The sequence below is a fragment of the Mirounga leonina genome, unplaced genomic scaffold (assembly GCF_011800145.1).
Source record: "Mirounga leonina isolate KUSES-001 unplaced genomic scaffold, KU_Mleo_1.0 Mir_115, whole genome shotgun sequence".
Lineage (NCBI taxonomy): Eukaryota > Metazoa > Chordata > Mammalia > Carnivora > Phocidae > Mirounga > Mirounga leonina.
In genome coordinates this window covers 35,578,871-35,605,344 of record NW_023270268.1, presented here as the reverse complement: position 1 = coordinate 35,605,344, position 26,474 = coordinate 35,578,871, and the positions used below count along the sequence as shown (strand labels likewise).

General features: G+C 45.0%; 1 protein-coding gene across 1 annotated transcript in view; it reads right to left on the bottom strand.

Annotated features, from left to right (window-relative positions):
• The window catches only part of CLSTN2 (calsyntenin 2), a 597,522-nt gene that overhangs the window by 483,850 nt on the left and 87,198 nt on the right, over positions 1-26,474 (bottom strand). The window lies entirely within an intron of this gene.

Below are 26,474 nucleotides of genomic sequence, written 5' to 3'. Positions count from 1 at the left end.
TCTCAATTTTGTTAGTAATGGTAACCTAGTTTATGGGAATCTATGACTTAGAAATAAGGTCAGATCCTGATAATTAGTTGTGATCCACATTTTACATCTGATAATTAGCTTATAGCTACAGTGATAATTGGGCCCTACATTTTTGGGAGGTGGCATATTTTAAGAAAACCAGGTACTCTTCATGTGCTCTGATCTTCTCTCTGCTTTGTTAAGAGGTTGTTAAAGTGAGAACTATAACATAGGAGAAAAATGAATACATTTGCTCTCGAAGATGCAATTAAAAACAGAATGCAAACATGACTAATGAGACGATTAACTTTTCAAGAAATATTATGCAGGAAAATCAATTCCTGAATGTAACATTTCCACACTAAGAAATTCAGTTTGGTGACATCAGTGACCAAAGGGATCTGGGAAGAAAAGACATTGCTACTGGCAGGAAAAGCCAAGGAGAGCAGAGAGACAGCCATGAAAAGCACCCATTTCTTTCTAGCGTGGTCTGCTCAGCCACAACACATTTGCTATTATAAATGTTCCCATCAGTGACTGCTGCATGTGTGCTGTTCTGAGTCATTCTTTTCAACATGACACTGCTAGAAAAGCATAAACTCAGGCATCAGGAGCACTAGGTTCAAATCTCAGCTCCACTGGTCACTGCTAAGTGGCCTGGGATGGTAGAAGGCATTGCTCGATTTCTCCATCTGTGAAATGGGGATAATGATACTTGCCTCATGGACTATGAGGATTACATGAGATAATCCACATGGAGTGCCTGGTATGGAGAATAACAGGCCAGTGTGTCCTCAAGAAATTGCTACTGAAGCTGCAGAGAAGGGAAGGCATGAGACATCTCTTATTCCAGGAAGAGGCTCTGCCATGAGACAGGGGTCCTAGCAAGGAGAATTCAGGAGTCAGAAGCCTGGGCCCTTCCCCACCATGCCCTCTGAGCTTAAGCCAAGTGATCTTGGGCATTGGTGTCAGGCTTTCAATGCCCATAAAGTGACAGCATTCACTAAACCATTTCCAAGGCAGTTTTAGGAATCCAGCACTGTTCAGTGCTACAAAATAGTTCACATTTTTTTCCAAACAGTTTGTAACTAAATACCCTGAATGTCCTCAAATATGATCTATTCTTGACTTATTTGGGTTTGGTCCATAGCTGCAGGTGCCCATAATTACACTGCAATAAACAGTCTGATTTGTAGCCCTGAAGGGCCTCTGAGTTTTGCAAACATCCTCCCTCCTCTCTTGCTCAGTTCCCATCCAGGAGCTGCTCCCTGTTCTTTTAATCCATGTCTGTGGGCCCTGACCTAACCTATGAGCTCCATGAGCCAGGCTCAGGATACAGAGCATAGTCTGTCCTCAGAAAGACTGGAGTCCGGTGGGGATGACAGATCAGAGACAGACAAGGCTAACGCAGTGGGGCAGAGCCTCTGACACAGACAGTGCCCTGAAGGCACAGCAGACAGGTTGGCAGGAGAGTTAAGGAAGGCTTCTTGGAGGAGGTGATGCTTGAACTGAGTCTTGGTCATCCAACCAGTCATCATCCAGCTAGCAGTCAGCAATTACTTATTGAGCCCATGTGTGTACCAGGCACTGTCTATACCACCGAATGTTCCCATACCACTTCCTAACTTGAGAATCCACATAGCTCACTCCAGTGTCCACTCTGCATGCTTCTCCTCCTGGACATAACTTCCCAAATGTGGCCTGGCCTCCCAAACTGCCCCCTCCATTCTAGACTCTCTCTCTCCCTAGCCAAATTCAACCCAAAGCCATTGGCACGCTCAAGTTCAGCCTCTTCCCAGACCCCACTGCGCACATCTGCTCTTGCTGGGGCCAGCATGAGGGGCACCCCAGCCACTTCACTCACCTCATCATTTATATCCCTACTCAGCTCCTTTGAGCTGGGGCCCAGCTTCCTTTTTCTTTTACGCCTAATTGTGCCAAGGACAACTCTAGACACTGAGCGGACTGGGAGAATAGTTAACTGGGCACGGAAGATGAGATGTTTCCTCCTACTCATCACCACTGTTCTAAGATTAGCACTAAACAGAGCACGTTTTGTTTTCTTGTTCAGGGAGACAGAAGAAAAAAGGAATCATTTACTGAGCAACTACAATATGCTAGGCGTTGTGCTGAATGCTTCAGTTTTATCCCTCTTTTAACCTCCACCACAACCCTGAAGCAAAGCATTGTTATTTCCTTGCTGTATGTGCAGAAATCATGGCTCAAGGAGGCTGGTTAACCAGTCTGGGGTCTCACTGCTGGTCAATGGCAAAACTGGGATTTAAACACAGCAGTGTGATCCTGACACTTCCGCTCTTCTTCCTCCACCAAGGTTTTTCTCCAGAACACATGCCCTATGCTACCTCCAAAGACCTCCTTAAATGCTGCCTTCTGGAAAGATAAATAGAACTTGTTTGCTTTGTGATGGTGGCTCAAAATCAGGTGAAACTCCAGGGCCTCCTCAAGGGAGAGGCAGGCCCCTCCAAGACAGGGTTGAAGCAAGCAAGATAAGAGGAATAAGAAAATGGTTTCTGGACACTGCCATCCATCTCTGGAAAGCCTTAGATAGGAAGCAGCAGGTAATGAAGTGAAATGAAATTCTGAGGGAAAAAAGATGAAAATGGAGGCTTTACACATCACTGAGCTGCCTTCCTTTCTGGAGGGAAAACCCGACATTAATAAAACAGAAAACCTTCAACAAAATCAAAGCCACTTTTTCTGTCAAGTTCAGAAACAACAGTGCATAAAACTATAGGCATTGCCCCGGTGTGTTCCGGAAATAGCTGTGTTTCTAAGAACTTGGGCGGAAATGAAATTTGGGGTGAACAAGTCCCTACTACCCACATGAGGAAGAGCGGCCTTTGCCCCTGGGGTGGGATAGGAGCAATACCTCTTACCACATTGGCTTTATGCCTTCCTCCTTCCCGCCCCAATCAGGGCCATCCTTCAGAGGCAGTTAACCATAGCCAACAAACACTTAATTGCACAGGGGAGCTCTCAGTGAATCGACCTCTGCTAATAAATTTGTCCGTGAAGAAAACACACACATACAAACACATGCACACAAGTCAGACTCTCCCCTACAGACAGATCCACCTACACTCTATTCAGCAGTAGGTGGGGCTTTTGTCTCCTCTCCTGGCTACCAGCTAAGGACCTCTGGCGGACACAGGGGGCAGGCGGGTGTATAAGTGGCATGAGAGGTGACACCAGCAGAGTCCGTGGGCTCGGACAGACCCAGGTCAGAAAGTCACTCCCACTACTTACTGGCCACGTGCCCTTGGATTTACACATCTTATATTCCTTACCCAGCCTGTTGGGGTGAGATCACCTACCCTCTCATTACCACCGATGTTTCAGCAACTGTCAAGGAGGGAAAGCCTGCCTATTTCTTGGGTGAAGGTAAGGACTATATAAAATGACCTCATAAGGTTTTTGGCATAGGGAAGGCACTCGATAGTGTCTGGCCTCTGTGCTGTGCACATCCTCCCCACATCTGGCCCAACCTGGAGGGCAGGCTCACCTTCACCTCCTTCAGGGAGCCTCCCCTGACTATATGGGTCTCCAAGGACCCCTCCTTCCCATGAGCTCTGTGGTATGGTTGGTCACCACCAGTCCCTTGTCCGTGATCACTCACGACCTTGTCCCATGAGAGAAGCATCTGTGAGTGCTGGAATTTCCTAGCCGACTGCAGCTGCCCTAGGACTGGCCACGGTAACCCAGGAGCACTGGGCCTGAGCCTCACTCACAGGCAATTAGTAGATACGCATCTTACAGACAAGGCATCCAATCACCTGAGGCTGGGGGAGAGGGGGGTTAAGCAAAGGAAATGTTCCTTGCAGGCACTGGGTCCCTACTATGTGCCCAGCACTTTACAGTAATCACCTCACTCCCTCCCTACAACCTCTGAGATAGGTATTACTGATTCCATTTCACAGATGAAGAAACTGAAGCTCATGCAGGTGAGCTAGTTGTTTTCCAAAGCCTCACAGCTCAGAGGGGCAGAACTGGAAGCAGACCGTGGAGGAAGGCATGGAAGACAAAGGAGGGAGGTGGTCAGTGGGGGAGACAGAAGGCAGAGAGTGAAACATGAAAGACAAAGCGACTCCTCTCGGCTGAGCTCCTGTTTTGAGCCACCCCAGCACTGGTCTCTGCACACATCCCTCCCCTTAAGTCTCACCACCATGCTGGAGGCATCTGGCACTCTTGGGACTTGCTGCACACATTTGTTTATCATGCCCAATGAAATCTAGTGAGAGAGTTGCCGTGGCCCTGATCTCTGTCCCTGCCCAGCTGACCAGAGAGTTTATCTCCTCAGATACAATCCAGTAACTCCAGAGAATCAGAATTGGAACTAGATTGCTTTCCTCTAATAAAACTTACGGTGTATACAAATTCAATTACATCATCATGTGTGTCGATGGTGGCTGGAGGGGCCAAGGTCATTTACACACATCCATCACCAGGGTGCAGAGAGCCAGTGGCGTGAAATTACCTCCTGCCCAGAGTCCAGAGGACAGCAGGGGCACAGCGGGGCTACAGACTGAGGGCTGGCCTCTTGGGTGGGGAGCTGCTTATGCTCAGGCCCCGTGTCCTCCCTGCACCCAGGAGTGACAGGGGTCCAACAGGATGCAATGGAAGTCCTGATTTCTAGTCCCACCTATGAGAAGGCAGGTCCACGGTTGGCTGTGTTTTCTTGATGGCAGCTGTGTCTGCCCCTACCACACAGCCGGCTTCTGCCCTGCGCAGGGGAGGGAGGAACTATGTGCTGTGCCCACATCCAAGGTGTGCTATTTAGTCTTCCCCAAGTCCTCATTGTATAGAAGTGGAGCTGTCAGAGAAGGAAAGTGGGCTTGGAGAGGTTAGGTAACATGTCCAAGGCCATACAGCTTATGAACTGAGAAGCGGGGCTTGGAATCCAGGTTTGTTGGGCTCCAGAGCCTATGCCAAGGATTTTCCATGAGGGAGACGGGAAGGACTACACTTCTAAAGGGAAGCTCAGAGAGGCCAGTGAGTGCCTTACAGTGTGTTTCTAAACCCACTTCGTGACAGTGGGAGATACATCTGGCTAGAAAGAAGTATTTTAAACAAGTACTTCCCTTCCCCCATCCTCTCAGGAATTCTTATGATCTGACAAACACAGGTCTATAAGAATAAACCGATAATGGAGTGGAAAGCTGATAAGTTGCAGATGCATATGAAGGAAGGCCTACTTTAGGTTAAGGACCGTGAAGCTAGAGGAATACACAGAAAAAAAAAAAGAAAGAAAGAAAAAAGAAAAATCAAGCTTAGGATGTTGTAGGTTTCTTGAAGTAGATTTTTGTAAAATGGGCAAAGGTATGACAATGGCAAAGAACATTTATCGGTAGATGAGCCACAGCAAGGAATAGAGAACTTGAATTCTCTATTCAAGCAGAATAGAGAGCACCGATCTGGACCCTGTGATAATTTGATACCAGAAACATTTGAAGAAAATATCGGCCCTCTAAACAGGCTCACCGAGCCAGGCCTGGAGAGCGATAAAGACTTAATTCTCCATCCACTGAGGGGCATTTGACCTCAAGCAAGTCATTTCAACTCTCTGAGCCTCAGTTTCCACTAAGCCAATGATTCTTTATTTTATTTTATTTTTTTTATTCTTATGTTAATCCTCATACATTACATCATTAGTTTTAGATGTAGTGTTCTATGATTCATTGTTTGTGCATAACACCCAGTGCTCCATGCAGAACGTGCCCTCCTCAATACCCACCACCAGGCCAACCCATCCTCCCAGCCCCCTCCCCTCTAGAACCCTCAGTTTGTTTTTCAGAGTCCATCGTCTCTCATGGTTCGTCTACCCCTCCGATTTCCCCTGCTTCATTCTTCCCCTCCTGCTACCTTCTTCTTCTTCTTTTTTTTTTCTTAACATATATTGCATTATTTGTTTCAGAGGTAGAGATCTGAGATTCAACAGTCTTGCACAATTCACAGCGCTTACCAGAGCACATACCCTCCCCAGTGTCTATCACCCAGTCACCCCATCCCTCCCACCCCACCCCCCACTCCAACAACACTCAGTTTGTTTCCTGCGATTAAGAATTCCTCATATCAGTGAGGTCATATGATACATGTCTTTCTCTTTTTGACCTATTTCGCTCAACATAATACCCTCCAGTTCCATCCACGTCGTTGCAAATGGCAAGATCTCATTCCTTTTGATGGCTGCATAATATTCCATTGTATATATATACCACATCTTCTTTATCCATTCATCTGTCGATGGACATCTTAAGCCAATGATTCTTGAGTGTGGTCCCCAAACAAGCAGTGTGAGCACTGCCCAGGAACTCAAGAGAAACGCAAATTCTCAAGCCCCACCCCAGAACTATCAGCAAATCCGGGGGTGGCGCTCAGTCATCTGTGTTTTCAAGCCGTCTAGGGGGACTCTGAACAAATGGCCCATCAGCATGGGTGCACACTAGAGTCACCTGGGGAGGTTCTACAACAAGCCTAGAACCCAGACCATACTCCAGATCAATGGCATCCCCATCTCAGATGTAAATGAGGTGAGACGCAGGCCCCAGTACTTTTCTGAAGCTTTCCAGGTACAGCCAGGAGGAGAAGCACGGTACTCTGGAGATGATCACACAGTCCTGGCAGGGAGTGGAGAGCCTGGACTAAAATCACAGATGGAGAAGCATGGGTATGAACAAGCCGTCCTCGTGGCCCTTTGCAGCCAGCAGACAGCCCTATTGCTCCTGCCTCTCCCCCTGCCTACCGGGTAGGGCCCAGCAAGCAGGCAGGTGGCTGTGGTGAGTGACAGGAGAGCTGGTCAGGAAGACACACAGTGGCTGTGCCAAGCATGGATCAAGAACCGACCGAAGGCAGGAAGGGTTTCCAACCTGGATTTTAACGGGGCCTCGTAAAAGTTTGTGATACTTCATCCAGCTCAGATTGTTTTTCATTCCTCCGAAAAAGTCCTGAAGGTTCGCAAACGTGTGCAAATTGCACATGCCACAAGATTGATGGCTTCTCCTTACGCCTCTCCCTGGAGCAATTTACCACTGAAACTCCAGTTCTACCAAAGACCTTGAAGCTGTTCACACCACCAGCCTGACGTGGGCTTTGAATGGGCATTGGAAGCTGAGTTTCCTGTTTCCTTGGAGCTGAAGGAGAGCCAGAGGGAAGGCGGGGGGCCAAGGAGTGGTGGCCCGTGTCAGGCCCCAGCCTGGGAACTCTGGAGGCTGTGTGGCATTCAGGACAGCCTCCCAAGCCTCCTTTATTATGCTGTTTCTGTCTTTGATGTTACTCTACCTTTGCACCCCTATCCATCCTGACTTGGCCTTCCACCCCCAACAATAATAAGGATGACAAGGAAGCAACCACCAGCACCAGACCCAGTGCCGGACCCCAGGAATACAGGAGCTGGTGATTCGCTTCTTGCCCCTGCAGACCCATTCCCCCCCATTCTCTCTCTCTCTCTCTCTCTCATGCAGGAGGCTGACATCTAGGGGCTGCTTCATCCAAGCTCCCTTGCTCTCTTGTCTGGTTGGGTTTGACGAAAGGGAGGCACCAGCAAGAAAGTGAGGGGCAGAGTAGTGACGGGCTGGGGTGATCCTTCCCCGGCTCTCTCTGTGTTGGTCCCCGGGTGGTCCTCCCACTCTTCTACAGAGGGTCACAGCTCCTGCAGCGCAGCTCCTCTCCCACAGCCCCAGTGACTGCCCCTGGTAACTGCTCTCACACCTTCCCCTTAGCCTGGGGGTGCTAGAGACTTTCACATTGCTAGCCTAGTTTCTTCACTATCCCTTTACTTGGTGTCCCTACACTGCCCATACTTTTGAACCACATGAAACTACTGTTTGTAGGTCAAAAATGGCCAGATGACTAACAATTTTATATGGTTCAGCCTAGTCAATAGTTTCCTCCTTAAACTCTCTTTAGTTAATCCTTCCGAGTGGGCCTCTGAATCCTGCTCAACCCACGCAGCAGGCCTGGTGAGATGCTAGCATCTGTTCACAGGTGAGAAACAGACTCAAAGAGCTGCACAGCCCCGTCCAAGGTCATCTAGTGTAAGGCTGAGAAAACAGCAAGGACAGGTTGAGCATTTACTGGGTGCCAGGCACCGCACTAACAGTTCCTCCAGAGCACCTCATTTAGTCCTCCAAACTGGCATGGATGGCTATTGTACCCACTTCACTGATGGGGACTTCAAGGACTGAGAAAGTTAAGAATCACCTTCCCCGGGTGCCTAACCCAGGAACTCCCCTTTGGTCAGACTCAGCCAGAAGCAAGAGAGCAAGGAGTCTATGCAGACAGCCCCCCGGGGCACAGAGCCGACCACAGACCAGGGGGCGAAGAGTCTGGAGGAGCACGAGGGGAATACCAAACTCACGTGCTTTTGCTGAAGATAAAAAAAGATATTGTAAGGGCCCAGCACAGGACAGGTTGCCTGACTGCAGACCCTTCATCAAGGCCCAATTGTATCCCCCGCGTCTGCTCACTTCTTCTGCCTGTGTTCCTTCCCGCGGAACTATACCACCTTTCACCAAGAAATCATAGTGCTGCCAGCTTGATTCTGCATGTTCCCTCCCACCAGCTGACCCTGACAGATTTAGTACAAGATGAGGTACACGATACCACACAAGTGGGGGTCACTAAGCCTGGAGAATGCCAAGCAAGGCAGCTGGAGCGGGCGGTCACCTTTCAAGTGGTCACTGGGGTCACCACTGTCTCGAGGCTTTGTGCTGGGGCATAGCCCACCTCTCCCTCCCGTGACTCTAAGTTCCTGTCCAGCCACTGGGAGCCTACGGGCTTCTCTGAAAGCGATGCAGTCAACCTGGCACCTGAACCCCCTAACTCCATACCCTGGACTCCTCGCCTGCCCCCCCCCCACTCAGTGGCCTCCCCGGAAGAGCACTAACAGCCCCCTCAGAGAGGCTGAGGAGATGAAATAAGAGAGCAAAGTACAATCTGTAGCCCCTAACAAGCACTTAATAAACGGCTGTTTCTGGTCCCTCATTCTGGAAATAATATTTCTAATCTGGAGATTATAATTGGTGGTTTAAGAACGGAGGCTAAAACTGTTTATCATACATTGATTTCATGCACCTGGGATGAGAAAACTTGCCTTAAAAGATGGTTTTCTTGATTTCACTGTTAAATTCCTTGACAACGGCCTTCAAGAAGACAAAGAAGTCAGTCAAAGGCAACCCGGAGGCGGTGAGAGCTGAAGGCATTTTATTCCTCTTTATTCCTCTGCAGAACTGGCCCTCTGTAGGCCCGCTGGCCACTGTCCTCCCTGGAGATGCTTTCTGTGCATACAACAGAAGGAACTCCCTGATCCCCATGCTGCCAGATCCCTTTGATTGCCGCTCTGGCTGGAACTCCAGCTCCTGGCTGCAGGTGCACCCCAAGAGATGGGGCCAGCATACAAGGACCAGCACATGGTGGGGGGGAATAGGGGGCTGAGTAGTGCTGGCTGGCTAAGCACCACTGGTCAAACCAGGAGGGGACAGACATGGTGAAACAGCCTGGAGACCCGGAGACAGTGTGGGTGAGCTGCCGTCATGGGCAGGATCTGAGTCTGGCCTTTCCCACTAGGTGTGGTGAGGCCGGAGGTGGCCCACTGAGGCAGTGGGAGGGCTACAGCCTCAGCAGGAGTGGACATGCAGTCTGCTCTGGGGCCTTTAACCCAGGACCACCTGCTCATGGTGGATGGCCAGTGGAGGGGCTCTGCACAGCCCGACCGGGTGATGGAGAGAGACTCGATGGGGCAGAGGGCAAAATCCTAGAGCCTGAAGTCACCAAGCCCACGCTCACAGTCAGCTCTTCTACTCACGAGTGGTGTGGCCCTAGACAATCTGCGTCACCTGTCTTTGCTCAGTTTCCTGACATGTCAAATGGGGATGATAACAAGAGCACTATCCAGCAGGGCAGTTGTGAGAAGTAAATTCATATAGTAAACACGTAAGCACTGCTGGCCCCTGGTTAAGCGCTACACTGGGTTACTGCTGGCAGGACACTAGCCAACTCTGAGGCCATCCTGTGTGCAGGCAGGACTTGAGGAAAGCCTTCAATCTGGCCCTGGCTCACAACCAGCATGCTGGCAGGATGCCCGAAATTCTACTGCGGAGCATTCAATCTTGCATTCATTCAGACATTTAACTATGAACTCAGCCGTATTTCCCAGAGTATGTTCCATATGCAACCGTGCTGCACAAATAGACAGTAGGAGTTACACTGCAGAGTACTATCTGAATTTTAACAGTTAGGTAGTTTTTAGATTTCCTTATATCAATATTTAAGGCAAGAAATATCAGCCTTCCATTTAAATAAGTAAAGACAATATCTCAGATACGTTTATGTCCCTTTAGATCACATTCCTGCGCCATATTCCCTCCTCCTCCTTTCTCCTCTCAGTCACCATGGGAACAATATCTTTCTGGTCAATTTTTTATGCTTTGTACTCTAATTTTAATAACCATGCATTTCTTTATTTCCTTGCATCATTATTTAAGGCAAGTAATAATTATTTCTCATTTATAGGGCTGACAAAGTTTCCTTCTTAAATTAATTTACATAAGAAGTTAGTTTAAAGAAAATATTATGTAAATAGCGCAGGTGGAATTTATGCGGCAGCTAGAAGGCATGAACTAGGTCTATGTATCAACATGGATAGATAGTCAAGACATACAGCTGAATGAAAAGAATATTGCAGAGCCATATATATATTTTGTGGTATCATTTATGGGAAACTTGAAATATACCCCAAATACTACCAATAATGCTTTTCATGACTACACATATGCATTCATATCGATAGACAAAATGGACTAGAAGGATAGCGTTTCCTATGGATGGTCAAGAGGAAAGGGAGAGAAAGGCACATGACTAAGATTGATCTTCAAAAGGAATATAAATTATTAAAATTATTAAATTTCTTTTTTTTTTTAAAGAGCAAGGAAGGAACTTGAAGGAAACCCAACACTACCTTAGCAATCTGGATTAGAAGCAACATGGGTGTTTACTAAATATTCTTACCTGAACCTTTACTTTATAAGTCTTTCACCATAAGCAATAACATAGACGGTATGTAAATGGGAAAAACTCACCAAGAAGGGCCAGCTAAGGTGGCCGGGGGGCGGGGGGGCAACCCCATGCTCAGCCAGTAGCCAAGTTGCAAGAATGGAGAAATGAAAGGTATGTCCCTGCCCACACAGTGTGATATTTGAGTGGCAAACAGAGAAAGTAAGCCAGGAAAGGCCTCCTGGAGGAGGTAACAGCCATCATTAAGAATCAGGGCTAGCATCCATCAAGGCATTGAGGGATAAATAAAATATGACATTTCCATACAGCATGTTACATGGCAACGAAGGAACGGAGCACTGATATATGTTCCTGCACAGGTGAGCCTTCACAACATTCTGCTAAGTGAAAGAAACAGTCACAAAAGGCCACAGTAGGTAGGATTCCATTTTTATGAAATGACCAGAATAAGCAAATCCACAAAGATGGAAAGTAGATTAGTGACTGCCAGAGGCTCAGAGGGAGGTGGGGGCTGGGGAAACAGGGGGTGACTACTAATGGGTACAGGGTTTCTTTTTGGTTTCAAATGCATAATGAATCAAATGAACTTAACTGTGAATTGACTGCTAATGTGTATGGGTTTTAGCGATATTCTAAATGTTCTAAAAATTCTAAAATGTTCTAAAATTGATTGTACCAATTGTGGCACAATTCTGTGAATATATTAAAAATCACTGAATCACACTCTTCAAAATAGGTGAATTGTATGGCATGTGAATTCTATTTCAATAAAGCCAAGGAAGGAGGAAGGAAGGAAGGAAGGAAGGCAGGCAGGCAGGCAGGCAGGCAGGAAGAAAGGAAGGGAGGGAGGGAGGAAGGGAGGGAGGGAAGGAAGACTCTGGGCTGGGGGGATGGATGGAGCAGGAGAAAGGGATCATCACTGAGGTCAGCTTAGCCCCCTCACTGCACCCTAGCAGAGATTTCTCTCACGCAGTGTGCATAAGCTCTGGCCAGGGATGCTGCAGACACAGTGGAGAGACAGACAGACAAGAAGGTCGTGCCGAATGTAAGTGTTGAAGGGATTTAGAGAGACAGACATGGGGCATGAAGAGCTACAGGCCCCCGAGTGATAGCACCTCTGTCAAGGCCCAGTTTCCCAGCTCTCCTCCCCACCACCCACTCCTCTCCATAAAAGGAGGACTGTATTTCTTCTGGGACTCTCTTCAGCAAAGACCTTTCTAAGGTGGAATTGAGTTCCTTGTTGGCTCCCGACTTTCTGGACGTGGAGAGATCAGAACCTGCCTCAAAGCCTCTCCTGCTGACTGAACCAAACGACTATGTGGAGAAGATGGCCATCTCAACCATAAGCTGGCTGTACGTAGCCAAGCGAACCTCATAGACAGTTGGGAAGCGACTCTAAATAAACTTGTTTCAAGTCAGTTAATTAAAGTCACGATTACAGCTTGTACATCTCAAGATGATAAAAATGAGCAGTTATGTCTCCCCAGCTCCCCGGATTTAACGTGATTAATGGCAGGGATAATATACTGCATGGAGAACTCACAGAAACTCCAGTGGAAGGTATCTCCAAGGTTTATTATGGGGCCTCTTCTCAACTCAGACTGCCTGATTTGGAGGGTGCTTATTTCCTCCGTTTATCACTGCCACCAGCAACAAGAGTTGGATGTCAAAGCCCCATTTTCTTCCCTCATCCACCCATCAAACCAGACATGACTGATTCACAGCTGGGCCTGCCTAACAGCCAGATCCAGCACACTCCACCTTGTAATCGTAAAAAATACTCTCTCCCCTTCATTGGGACTGTCACTCGCACTGCATTATCAATAGCCTCCAAGGCAAGACTTTATTCTTTTTCTCTTGCCACTGGGTTCAAACTAAATAGAAGTAAAAGCACATTTCTAAAGAAGTGTTCCATTTTCTTTAATCTCTTCAAATTGCTTGACTATTCGAACTTCCTTTTCACCAGTGGGACAAGCCACCAGCGCTGAATAAAACATCAGACCACTGGCAGAATCTGGATGTGACAGGATCAGGTTGCTTGGTGAGGAATACTAACAGGTGCACATGTGGGGACATTAGTCACTGGTCTTCTTCCTCCACCTTCCAAGCAAGAAACAACACAAGAATGATACTGGGGTGGAAATCTGCTCCGGTATATAGCACACGTTGTAAGAGCTCTGTTAAATAATTTAACCACATTTAATCTATGCAAAGGAGTGGTCTGGCTCCTTCAAAAGGTTCAGACTGTCCCTTTGTTTGCACATTAGCACCCCAAAAGTGTTGATGAAGACTTCTGTGATGTGTGTCTGTGAGCAATGGCAAAGAGGAGCTAGAGAGCACAAGGATTGAGTAGTGCAGTCTGTCCAGGGGGAAGGCTGCCTCCGCTGTGTGCAGAGGGCACTGCTTAGGGAAGACACTAAAGCGGATGTGGGAAGGAAGGCCCTGCTATAAGCAATGGTTGATGTGCAAGACAGGGGAGGCTCAGACCAGGTGAGTTCAAAACCTGTAGCATCAGCAACATTGCAAGCCATGTTGTCAGCCATGGAAGCTCATCTAGTACCATGTCTGGCTTACAGGAGATGAACAATGAATTTTATTGTACAAAATGATATTTAATATTATAGCTTTGATTTCTTCAAACAGCTTAAAATAAGGGAAGGAAAGTTCCAGTTTATCTAACTCAAAATAATGTAGGCATAGTTCAACATTTTTGATACTTAGTGAGTTGTTGTTCCTGGTCTTTTAATCAAGTTGATATTAATTCATCTGTTTATTTGTGTTTAAATACTTTATAATACATATGCATTTACTTTACATATGTGTACACACACACAAAACATACATCTACACACATGAAACAGAACTTTCTCCCCAAGCTTAGAATCCAGCCCTTAAGTTGTCTCAGCCACACAAACTACCTGCTGGCAATGGAGAGACATCAGGGCATTGTTGTGAAGAAGGAACTCAACAGAGTTTTTAAGGTAGGCCCTAAATCTGAATTAGCTATGAAAATGTCATGCATGGTTTTAAAATAAAAACTCTAATTTATTTACAAATAGTTCAGCATGTTCCTTATTAGTAGTAGTATTAATAACACAGGTATTAATATGCAAAAGATGGAAGTACAAACTAGAAACATCCATGTGACAAGAACTAGAGAATTAGATCAAAAATCTAAGCATGAACAGTCATGGAAGCAGGAGAGAAAAGTAATTTGGCAAAATGTACCAAAATCCTTAAGAGGTCTCTCTACCCCGTGACCCAGAAATTCCATAGTTTAGAAATTTATCTTAAGAAAATAATCAGAAATTCACAACAAAGATTCATATTCAAGTACGTTCACTAAAGGGGCACTTGGGTAGCTCAGTCGGTTAAGAGTCTGGCTCTTTATTTCAACTCACGTCGGGATCTCAGGGTCATGAGATTGAGTCCTGTGTCAGGCTCCATGCTGGGTGGGGAGCCTGCTTGAGATTCTCTTTCCCTCTCCCTCTACCCTCCACCCCCACTCATGCACGCTCTCTCTCTCTCTCAAATAATTAAAAGAATAAAAATAAATTTTAAAAAAAGTATGTTCACCATAGCCACATTCACAGTAAGGAAAACTAGAATCAAAATATCCAAGAAAAGTAAATGGGTTAAATAAACTATGGTGTGGACAAGTGATGGACTTGCATCCATTATACAACCAAGGAATGAGTGAATGAACGAATGAATGAATGAACGAATGAATGAATGAATGAATACCCTTGAGAGAAGAAGAGCAATGAGTAGGAAATAGTCCCACCAGGTAACTAAGTTTAAGTGGCTCAGACTATCAGGATTGACAAAACTAGGTAAGAGCAATCTCATTGGGATATATCAGTTTGAGCTCAATGTGTTTACTCTTAAAAATAGATTAAACCATGTGAAATTGTCAATATTGGATCACTTTAACCAATAACATGACAACTTCATATAGTTTAACCAAATACATTTTCCCGGTCTTTGTCTAATGAAAAGACTAGAAACAGTGAAGAACCCAGTAGCAATGAGCACCCCTATATCTAAAAAAAAAAAAAAACATTTTCCGATAAAAGAAATAGAGATTCCTTAGGAAAATGGCTAATTCTAGGGCTGGGACAGAAGATGAACAAGGTTAGCCTAGAATATCTTGCCATGACAGAAAGCAAGGATGTCATCAAAGACTATGAAATTGTGTCTCAGAGAACACAGGTGCCATCCTGAAGAACCTTCCACTGACCAAAGATGGGACAATTTGAGCATTAATAATATTAATTAAAATGGATTGAAGCACATCAAATATATTTAAATCCATGCATTCGAAGAACACAAAACATGCATTAGTTTCCTTTGAGTAAGGTAGATTAAGGAACAACTCCTTATTTTGAAAACTGCTAACTAAATAGTTAATGAAGGGGAGTTTATCTTAATAGAAGTATTGCAGCTAATAAGTGCAGATAGAATGATAAAATTAGAATATTACTATTCCACAGGCACCAATAATTTATTAGGCAATAAGCACTACTGACTACCAGCATCAAAAAAGTAAAGACAATCAGACATTACATACTATCATGGAAATATGCTATACGACACATGAAGTCATCTTGCCAAAACTTCAGAGCAGAACCTGGCAAAGTGCCAGAGCTAGCTGTCGATTTACAGGAAATACCAAGCAGAGAGGAATCTGTTATAAGAACACCACCAGGATGCAATTTCAGATTGTGAGAAACACTGCAGAACAAATTAACATCAATTGCAAGAAAGAAAAAGTGTGTCTCTGTGTGTGCATGTGTGTGTGTGTGTTTATGTGTCAAAGGGATACTTTTAAATTAAAAGATGCTTAAGAGACATATTAGCTGATTGCAATTTATGGACTTTATTTGGAACCTGATTTGAACAAACTATAAAAATCTTTTAGGGTGCCTGGGTGGCTCAATTGGTTAAGTGACTGCCTTCAGCTCAGGTCATGATCCCGGAGTCCTGGGATCGAGTCCCACATCAGGCTCCCTGCTCGGCGAGGAGCCTGTTTCTCCCTCTGACCCTCCCCCCTCTCATGTACTCTCTCTCTTTCATTCTCACTCTCTCAAATAAATAAATCTTTAAAAAAAATCTTTTATAAGCCAATGGGGCTTACAAACAGTGACTAAATGTTTATGATAATAAGGAATTACTACTAATTTTTAGGAGAGATAATGACAGGTGGATGTGTACTTAATAAACTACGCCCTTATCTTCTAGGGATCCAGGCTCACAAGTTTATGGAGGAAATGATATGATGGTGGAGAGTTGTTTCAAAATACTTCTGTGGCAGGCAAGAAAGTGGCAGATGAACCAATAGGGCTGAACCTGGGTGACACGTACATAAAGGTTTATAAGTGTTGTGCTTCTTGCTACAGATGTTCGAAATTTTCTGGGTTCAAAAGTTTTTCTATAGTTTGAAAATAATAATTAAGAATATTAAATTGTGTTCTTGATTATTCATTCTCAGAAAAAATGCTACAAAATTACATTTACTGTATGATTCCAAATTGGTATATAAATATAGTTGTACATATAACACAAGAAAAAAAGACTAAAATTACATACACTCCAAAATGCAAGCTGTAATTATCTCAAGGTGTAGGGATTATGTAATATTTTCATTCTGTATTTTGCACTTCTTTAATCATGTTTTAGTAAAAAAAATTTTTGCTTGTTATAACTAACAGTGTACACAGCATTCAAGAATTAGACTAAATATGCCCCATCCCTAAATCAATATAATTTAAAATGCAGGTTAAAATTAATGGCAACACCCTAAACGCTGGAAACATTCTGATGAATGACAGAATGTCCTGAATTTTATCTGCTGCACAGCCTCCTATAAAAATAGACCTGGTGTCCTCACTGATGTGGTAAGGATAATGGGGGTGAAAAGAGCATTCGACGTGATGTTGTGATATGGATGCTGACACTATGTTCACTTCATGCACCATTGGGAAGGAAAGTAGAATCTTAAAGTGCAAATCCAGAAATGTCCAAATGTCTTGAGTTGTGCCCAGATTTGGGGCTTTTTACCTACATATCTATATTATGAGGTAGTGCCCCAGGATATCACTATTTCTCACTTACTTCAAATAAAAGTATCAACAAGAAAAAGTATAGATGTACAGTGCCATCGGATTCTCCAGGTCAAACACTTGGTGAAGTCATGGGGTTCCTCTAGGCTTGAGCAAGCTGTCTCAGAGCTGGTCCTCATTAAAAGCAGCATAAATCACTCTATGGATCTGGGGCTGGGTTGTAAATGTTTTAGATAATAGAATGGAAACAGTTGTAAAAAGTGAAACAAAACATAAATACAATGTACATGATTGCTGGTGCTTCAGAAGGTAAGTGTTCAACCACTCATCTACCATATATGAGCCAGCATCTAGTTAGGCCAGGTGCTGGGAAAAAATGACAAGCAATAAACACTGTCCCTGCCCTCGAAGAGCTCACAGTTTACTGGGAGAGACGGGTTTTAATCACATGAAGACGCAAGTGTATAATTACAAGCAATGAAAAAGCCATGAAGCAAAAGAACAGGATATTTTGTAAAGCTATGACAGCAGGCCTGGCCCCGTGCTGATGCTCAGAAAAGACCTCTTCCACCTGAGATGTGAAAGTCCTAAAAGTAGCACATATCACCCATGCCACAAGGAGGTGAGTTGGGAAGCAAATGCACCAGGCAGAAAAGAGCTGTCCTTGGGGAGTATTTTCCAGGGACAAAAAGGAAACAAATGGGACTGGACCCCAGGTGAGGAGCTTAGGATGAGGCTGGAGAGGCAGGCAGAGAATAATTAAGGCTGGGACTCAAAGGCCATGTTAAAACTCACAGTCTTCCAAAAAATATAAAACCACCAAGTCAAAGGGATACATGCACCCCTATGTTTATTGCAGCAAATAGCCAAAATTACAGAATACAATAGCCAAATTACAGAAGCAGCTCAAGTGTCCACCATAGATGGATGGGTAAAAAAAAAGTGGCATATATATATAATTCAGCCATGAAAAAGACTGAGATCTTGCTAATTGCAACAACATGGATGGAGCTAGACAGTATAATGCTAAATGAAATAAGTCAGCCAGAGAAAGGTAAATATCGTATGTGGAATCTGATAAACAAAACAAAGGAAGGAAAAAAAAAGAGACAAACCAAAAACCAGACCTTAACTATAGAGAACAAACTGATGGTTATCAGAGGGGAGACGGGTGGGAAGATGGGGGAAGTAAGTGACGGGGATTAAGAGTATACTTATGACAAGCACTGAGTCATGTATAGAATTGATGAATCACTATACTGTACACCTGAAACTAATATAACACCATATGTTAACTGCACTGTAATTAAAATAAAAACTCTTAATAAAAACAATTTTTAAAAACTTTCAGTCTTAGTCAATGAAGTGTTATAGGCAGATGACTGACAAAATAGGAATAAGTGTCAACATCACCTAGCACTTCTGTGAATCAGGTGCTGTCCTGGGTTTACCAGGATTCCCTCACTTAATCTGCATCACAGCCCTAAGAGGCAGACACTATTATTAACCAAGGTGGAGTGATGAGGGCAGAAGGTGATCAAATAAGACACCAGTTCCCACGGCTAGTAAGGTGTAGAGCTGAGGGGTGCCTGGGTAGCTCAGTCCATTAAGTGTCTGCCTTCGGCTCAGGTCATGATCCTGGAGTCCTGGGATTGAGCCCCTCTTCAGGCTCCGTATTCAGTGGGGAGTCTGCTTCTCCCTCTGCCCCTCACCCTGCTCTCGTGCTCTCTCTCACTCTCTCTTTCTCTCAAATAAATAAAATCTTTAAAAAAACAAAAAAAGATGTAGAACTGGGACTCAAACCCTGACTCCAAAGTCCACCCTCTTGCCACACTGCTCTGTTGCCTTTCCATGCTCCCCTGGCCAGTGGTGGGAATGGACAGCAGGGCCGGGGTGGGGAAGAAGATCATCTAGGAGACAATTGCATCGCTCATTTCCTATTGCCCTATACACTTTACAAAAAGCTTACAGCATCATGGAGAAAGACATTGCAACTCATGAGCCACCACTACATACATAGTCATTCCCTTGACAAGGTACCACTAGGATCTCCAAGCCCTCTTCCAGTCTTGGGACTGATCAGAACTCCTAAGGATGCAGAGATTCAGGGAAAGTTTGTTAGCTGACACAGGCATGTGGCTGGGACTCTCACCAGAATTTAAAACTCCACAAGGAAAATGTTTATTTCAGTAAAGTTTCAATATGTATGATTAGGCAGAAACAATGTCCTTGGTGTGTCAATCATCCCTCAACCAGGTTAAGGGTAGGCTCCTGAGAATTCCTATGAAGACCACTAGGGGCAGAAGAGGGTCAAGAATGGAATGGCAAAGCCCAGGCAGGAAGGAGCTGTGCCTGTGGATAGATTGCATCTCGCCTAGAACGGGCTAATAGTCCTTCCGTTCTAACTTCTATTGTGCACACATTTTATACCCTGGGCTTTGCATCAGTAATATGCCTAAGAGCTACCCTGAAGGGTAGGCATTACAGTTCCCACTTCATGGATGAGAAAAGTGCACTTGGATCTAGGTCTTATCTGACTTAGAGTCTCTACCTCTACAATGAATGAATGATTGAATGAAGAGGTTGGAGGGGAAAAGTTGATTGCTATCAATGGATATCAATCTCCACCCCACCCCCACCACCACCAATGCTCTTCCTCCATGTTCCTCACTCTCTTGGAACTCCAGAGGCTGGATTTCCAGCTGAAGAAGATGCTCTGATGAATGAGGGCACAGCAGGGCAGTCTCCCCAAAGCCTGCAAGCCCTCTGGGGCCAGGCCCAGCACTTTTAGGCATGTTACTCACGTGCAGTGCCTTATGGCAGGATGACGATCACTTCCAGGAACAGCACAGAGTACCTCTGTGGCACGGACAAGCCCCATTTCAAACTTTGATTCTGATTTGGCATTCGAGACTCCTGTGGCCTCTGGGATTTTTATTCCCTCTTTCTCTGACAGAATGATGACATCCCTGTTCTAGGTTAATGACTAAAATATGAGAATTCCCATTAGATGCTTCCCTATAGCACCATCCCCCCCCCCACTGCTATAGACACTCTCTATAAAAATCATTTTCTCCTTTCCACACTGCATACACTTGGATTTAAGGATTCATTCAGCTGCCTCAGGCTGTCACTAAGAAAATTACTTATTAATTTCTATGCACTGCAGAGCTATGTCTAAAACAAACAGAGAGTTGACTCGGGATTGCCAGCCTTAACCCCCATGCTCTGGCGTTGTACATTCTGTCAGAGCTGGGAACCGTTTCTAAAAAAGAGTCATACACATTTTATCACATTCACAAAATGCAAATTTACTCACTATTAATTGAAAACGTTCATCAGTGAAGGTTTGAAAGTTTGCACCCTTTCAAGCTGTTAAAGGCTAATGAAAGGTGTTTTCTTCCATATATTATGATACAGCAATTTATTTCAATCTCCTCCTATCTAAAAATAATAATAACTCAGTAGATTAATGGGCTGTAATCTTTGAGCTTCAGGCCTTTATGAATATGAAGAGTGCTATGGACTTTCTCCCCAGTAAAACCCACCATCTTACTCAGTTATTCACACTTGCACACAAAAAAAGGTAATTTTGCACAGACATACAACACCATTTCAGATATTTCCTGGATCACCTGAGAGCCCAGGAACCCTAAAGAATATTCTGCTTCTCGTCCTTTCCGTCCACTAATTTGTTTATGAAACTGATAGCTGCCCGTTTCCTTAGTATCATCGGTACTGAATGAAGGAGGCCCGCAGAATGAGTGGTATTTGTATTTATTTCTCTGCTCTCCAACTAAATTATTAGGTGTTCTGCATGCACTTTAAAAATATGCTAACGGCCTCTGCAGGGGACGCTTAGATAAATGCACCATTAGAATGGGAGGAAAAAAAATGTCATGTCTGGCATTCTAGGGAAAGTACAGCAGAAGAGGAAGGCTCTTCTCTAAGGCCCAGCCCCCGGCGTAAGGTAGGTGTTCAATAAATATGTTCTGACTATCATTGTGAAGCTATTGTCTCTGGGGGCACAGCAACTGATTCCTGCCTGTAGTTATGTTGACCCTGCCACCACGCTCTGTCCCTTTGGTCTACGCAGGAGGTCTGTGCAGAACCAGCATTCTTTTAAGACATGTCCCAGAGCATATTTCAATTTTTATATACTATCTACTATGTGCCGGGCCTCCTATTTCTTTTTAATATTGAAACAACTCTCTAAAGTAGGGGTCATTATTCCCATTTTACAAATAAGGAAACCAAGGCTCAGAGAGGTGAAGGGACTCATGCTGGCTTATTGGCTGATAACTGGACCCATCTGACTCCAATGTCCTTACTCTAATCCAAGGGCCAGGCTGCCTCTCCCATCCCTACAGCCCTGGGAAGAAAGCAGGTGGATACTCCCAGAGGAGTATCGTGTTATCCTCAAATGCCATTTCATAAATGGGGAACTTGAGGGGCAGTGAGACCAAGTGACTTGCCCAAGGTCACACAGATGGCAAATGGCGGGTGCAGGACTGGAAGCCAGATTCCCCGGTGCCTGGGCCACTGCAGACCCTGCATCATGCCCAGTGCCCCGCTGGGGGAGGCAGGAAGGTGTGCACACACCTCTGCAACCCTGTACCAGCTTTGGAAAACCCAGCAATGGTATTTACTGGCCCTAGAAACCAGGCTTGATAGGAGCAAAGATAAAGCAGAAGAATAATAAATTTTTGGCAGACTCATAAAAAGGCTACATGTGAAATATATTTTTAACAAATTAATTTTTCCCTGTGAGTAAATTTATGGGCCTGTTCTCCCCAGCAAGCTTTTTCATTTTGCACAGACATAATTTTTATGACAAGTCCTATGCAATATGTCAAGGGGCAGCATCATCCTTTTGTCTTCCTTTTGTCTGGGGTACCGGAGAAGAAGGAGGTCAAAGTGTTGCTCTTACCCCAACTTGGGATCGCTCTGGGTAGAGAACAGCATGTCAACTGTTCCTAGTGCCACAGAGTACCAGGACTGTGAGAGGTAAGGAAATCCTGGAGTCTAACCCCCCCCCCCCCATTTTACAGAGGGGCTCTGAGGTCCAGAAAGAGGAGGGACTTGCCCAAGGTCACCAGTCAACTGTGCAGTGGCTGAGGGCACAGATCCTAGAGTCAGGCCGCCTGGTTTGAATCCTAGCTTTGCCTCTTACTAACCATGTGACTTTGGACAGATTAGTTCAGGCTTAGCACAGAGTTACTCGAAGACATAGGAATTTTCCCTGGCACATCTCAAATCGTACAAGCTGCCAGCCACCTGCTTTCTTCCCAGGGCCAGCTTTGGAGGCACCATCCCATGGAGCTGTAGCAGTGGAGACCCATCTCTTACAAAGAGCTTCTGTCTCCTCTCCATTACACCAAATTCCACTCATGTATATTGTCCTTGTTGTCAAGAAATGCCCAGAAAAAGAGACTACAAATATCCCTTGATATTCAAACCTATACAATTGGATGGAAAGAATTTGGATGCTTCTCCCAGACATAGAAGGACACTTAATTATCTGAATCTGTTTAGTTACTAAAAGTTGAGGAGCAAAGCATTAAGAGTTTGGATGACAAAGGATACCTGCCCTACCTCAAAATGTTTATCTAAATTATTAATACAAATCTGGACAGCAAAAGTTCAGATAGTGAGAGATGCCTCCCAAGGACCCTTCCAAGTGGCCACCATGACATAGGCAGCCAACACCACAGCCACCTCAGGGATATGGTGGCTATCCCCACACGTGGCATGCACACGCGCAAGCGTGCACACGCACGCACACACACACACACACACACTCTTGAGAACTGTATGTTGCTCCTCATTAACAAAGAACCAGGCATGACCGAACAAGGCACTTCATATCTTCACGGTCCAAGAATGTCTTCTCTTTACGTGCCACATGTAAAATCTAGTTTGATTTATAGCATAACCAAACAGAAGCAAACATGACTCACATTCACTTCCTAGGAATGCCAGCCTTTTAACTGGATTTATTTGAGGCCCTTAAAAAACATTAGCATGTCCACTGAGATCGTTCAGAAGGGTGTCCTAGCCTTTTGACATGGTACTGTTGAGATTTTCCAAGAGAAATAAAAGCAAGAAGAGGCAGTGTCAAAGCTGATGTTCCCCCAACACAAGACCCGACATGAAAAGGGGAAGAAAACTCACCCATTTGCCTGGGGCTCCTCTTTCCCTCAGCCTAATTGATGTTGCAGAGCCTATAGTTACACTGTTTCTCCGGCTTTAATAATGTGTCCCACTGAAGGGAATTCAAGGCAGAAGATACAATTTATCTCCCATTTGGGGTACTTAGTAAAAATGTTGTTGGGCATGTATTTTTTAATTGACAATTCCAAAAGTGTATTAAGGAGTTCTGATTTCAGTTAAATTATCTCCAGTAGGATGACGGAATCATTTTTCTTGTTAAAGGACTGAAGGGGGTGTGGAAAAACCCTGCATGTCAGGTAGCTGACTAGCCCTGTGGCCTGCCCACGCTAAGGTTGTTTCCTCGATGGGATCATGCGGGTGACAGGTTCTCCACAGTCCCTTTGGCCCAATGTGCTCTGAGTCTTCCACCTATATGGTGAGAGTCCACTTCCTGGGCTCATGAGAAGGAAGTAGAGGCTGTAAGGGTGAACTGCAACTCCCACCTTCTGTCCCCCTCCAGGTTCCTGATGATGCAGCGTAGCATACATCCAGTTTGAGAGAGTCACTATCAGGGAAGGAAGGAAGAGCAGAGGTTCTGAGGACACCAGAGGTGCAACATTGTGGAAGTTAACCTGACTTTTCACTTCCATCTCTGTAATGGGTATAACATGACCTGTCTCATGAGTGGAGTCTGTGACACAGGGTAAAGCAGCTGGGATGGTGCCTGATACTCAGCAAGCCCTCCAGACAGGAAATGGTGACTTCTCCTCTGTGGTCCTGCCTCTGCCCCCAGCTCTGTTGCTTTTGCCAGTACACAAGTCCTGACAATTGTTGGTGCTGCCAGATGTAGTGTTGGAAGTGTGTTTTATACCTGAACAGAAAACATAAAATATGGAGCCAAGATGAAATGCGAAGAGAACCCGCTGAAGCTGTGACCTCTCGGAAATAGCTTTGGCTTCTCTGCACTCAGCCTTTGGGAACTCAATGGGGCATCTGCTGTATTCCGGCAACTTTGAAATTCATGCTGTTTCTTTTCTCTTTTGTTTTTTAGAGAGAGAGCACATGTGAGCCGTGCAGGGGGGCCGAGGGAGAGGGAGAGAGAGAAAGAATCTTAAGCAGGCTCCACATTCAGTGCGAAGCCTAACGCAGGGCTTGATCTCACAACCCTGAGATCATGACCTGAGCCAAAACCAAGAGTTGGACACTTAACTCACTGCGCCACCCAGGCACCCCTGAAATTCATGCTCTTTCTAACTTGGGTCTTCGAAGATCTCCATGTTACACTAATCAGATGATACAGAGGGATCAGCTGGGGAACAGAAATAAGAAAGAATCCTAGAAGGATTGGAGAATAATAATCCCAACCAACAAATGAAAATACTCCAAATTCCAGAGCTTTGGAGAAAATTTAATTTTACAATTTATACTATTTAGATACCTGCAATATAGCTTTTCTCATCTCTGTGTTTTGTATTGTGTATTTCTTACATACAGACATTCCCCAAGCCTAGATTCCCTATCAAGTTCTTAATTCATTGAGTTAAGTAGTTCTAAGAAGAGTGTTCTGAAGGCTTGTCAGTGTTTCTACGAGAATGACTTCAAATTTCAAACAATAAAGTTAAAAACCAACATGTGGAGCATAGGCCTTACACACGTGAGCCAGATATCCTAATCGGTTCTTCTGTTGCCCCAGCATCCTTCACAGACCTAAATCTAACTGTGAATACATACCATATGTATACCAGACTTTTAGTGAAGAAACCCACATTTTTGCCATCCTTAAAATGTAAAAATGTAAGAAAAAAAAAACCAACAAAGGAGAGAATTCATTTCTCTTCAAAAAAATCAATGTTTCCTTCCTCCCTTTATTCCAGACCATTCCCCCTTTCCCACCAAACAGACCAAAAGAAACTTCTAGAAAGCCTGAGAGAATTACTGGAGTCTCAGAATGAGAATGCTATGGATCCTATGAGAGTTTTGGAAGGGGGCTGTGAAAAGAGTAAATGGAAACAATTTTAAAACAAAACACAGCATGAATGTGGAAGTGATCCATGGCACATATCACACAATTCCAGAAGGAAGGCCTGGGGGTTCTGCGCGACCTATCTCACACTCGTCAGTGTACCACAGAAGTTCCACCATTCACTCTGCAGGAGTTATACCCTTCTTAACCATAGCTTCTGTGATGGTCAATCTTATGTGTCAACTTGACTGGGCCACAGGGTGTCCAGATAGCTGGCAAAACATCACTTCAAAATGTATCTGTGAGGAAGTTTCCGGATGAAATCAGCCCTGAACTGGTGAACTGACTAAAGCAGTTTCCCTCACCAATGCAAGTGAGCATCGTCCAGTCTGTTAAGGGCCTGGAAAGACCAAAAAGACAAAGGAAGGAGGAATTCCTCACTTCTGGCCTGAATGCTTGAGCTGGGACAAGGATCTTCTCCTGCTCTCGGAGCTCCTGGTTCTCAGGCCTTCAAACTCAGACTCAGTCACACCACCAGCTCTCCTGGGGCTCCAGCTTGCAGACAGCAGACCATAGGACTTCTCATTCATCATCCGTAATTACATGAGCCAATTCCTCAAAACAAATCCTTTCATTTATATATTCCTATTGGTTCTGTTTCCATGAAGAAGCCTAACACAGCTTCCAAGACAGAAAACCCAGTTTAGAACATTCTCATTTTCTCAAACTCTACCCTCTTGGCTAAACCCCCACACTCCATCTGCCCTCCTCAAAGAGGGAGACCCAGAACCAGCCCCTCTCTACCTGTTTATATTCCAGCAGAACCACAAGTGACGTGGCTTACCACCGCATAGTGGGTGGCTTAATACAACAGAAACGTCTTCCCTCACTGCGTGGGAGATCACAAGTCCAAATTCCAGGCATCAGCACCACGTTCCCTCTGAAGGCATTAGGGAAGGATCCTTCTTTGCCTCCTCACACCTCGGGGGGTGCCTGGCATGCCTTGGCTTGGGGCTGCCTCTGCCTCTAGCTGGTCTTCTTCCCTGTATCCTTATGTGCTCTCTCCTCTTCTTATAAAGATACCAGTAGCTGGATTTAGGTCCCACTTTAATCCAGTGTGACCTCACCTTAACCAGTGACATTTGCAAAGACCCTATTTCCAAATAAGGCCACCTGCCAAAGTCCAGGTGGACATGAATTGAGAGGGACACTGGCTGACCCACTACTGAGTCTAAGGCAAAGCTGATTGTCCTATCCCT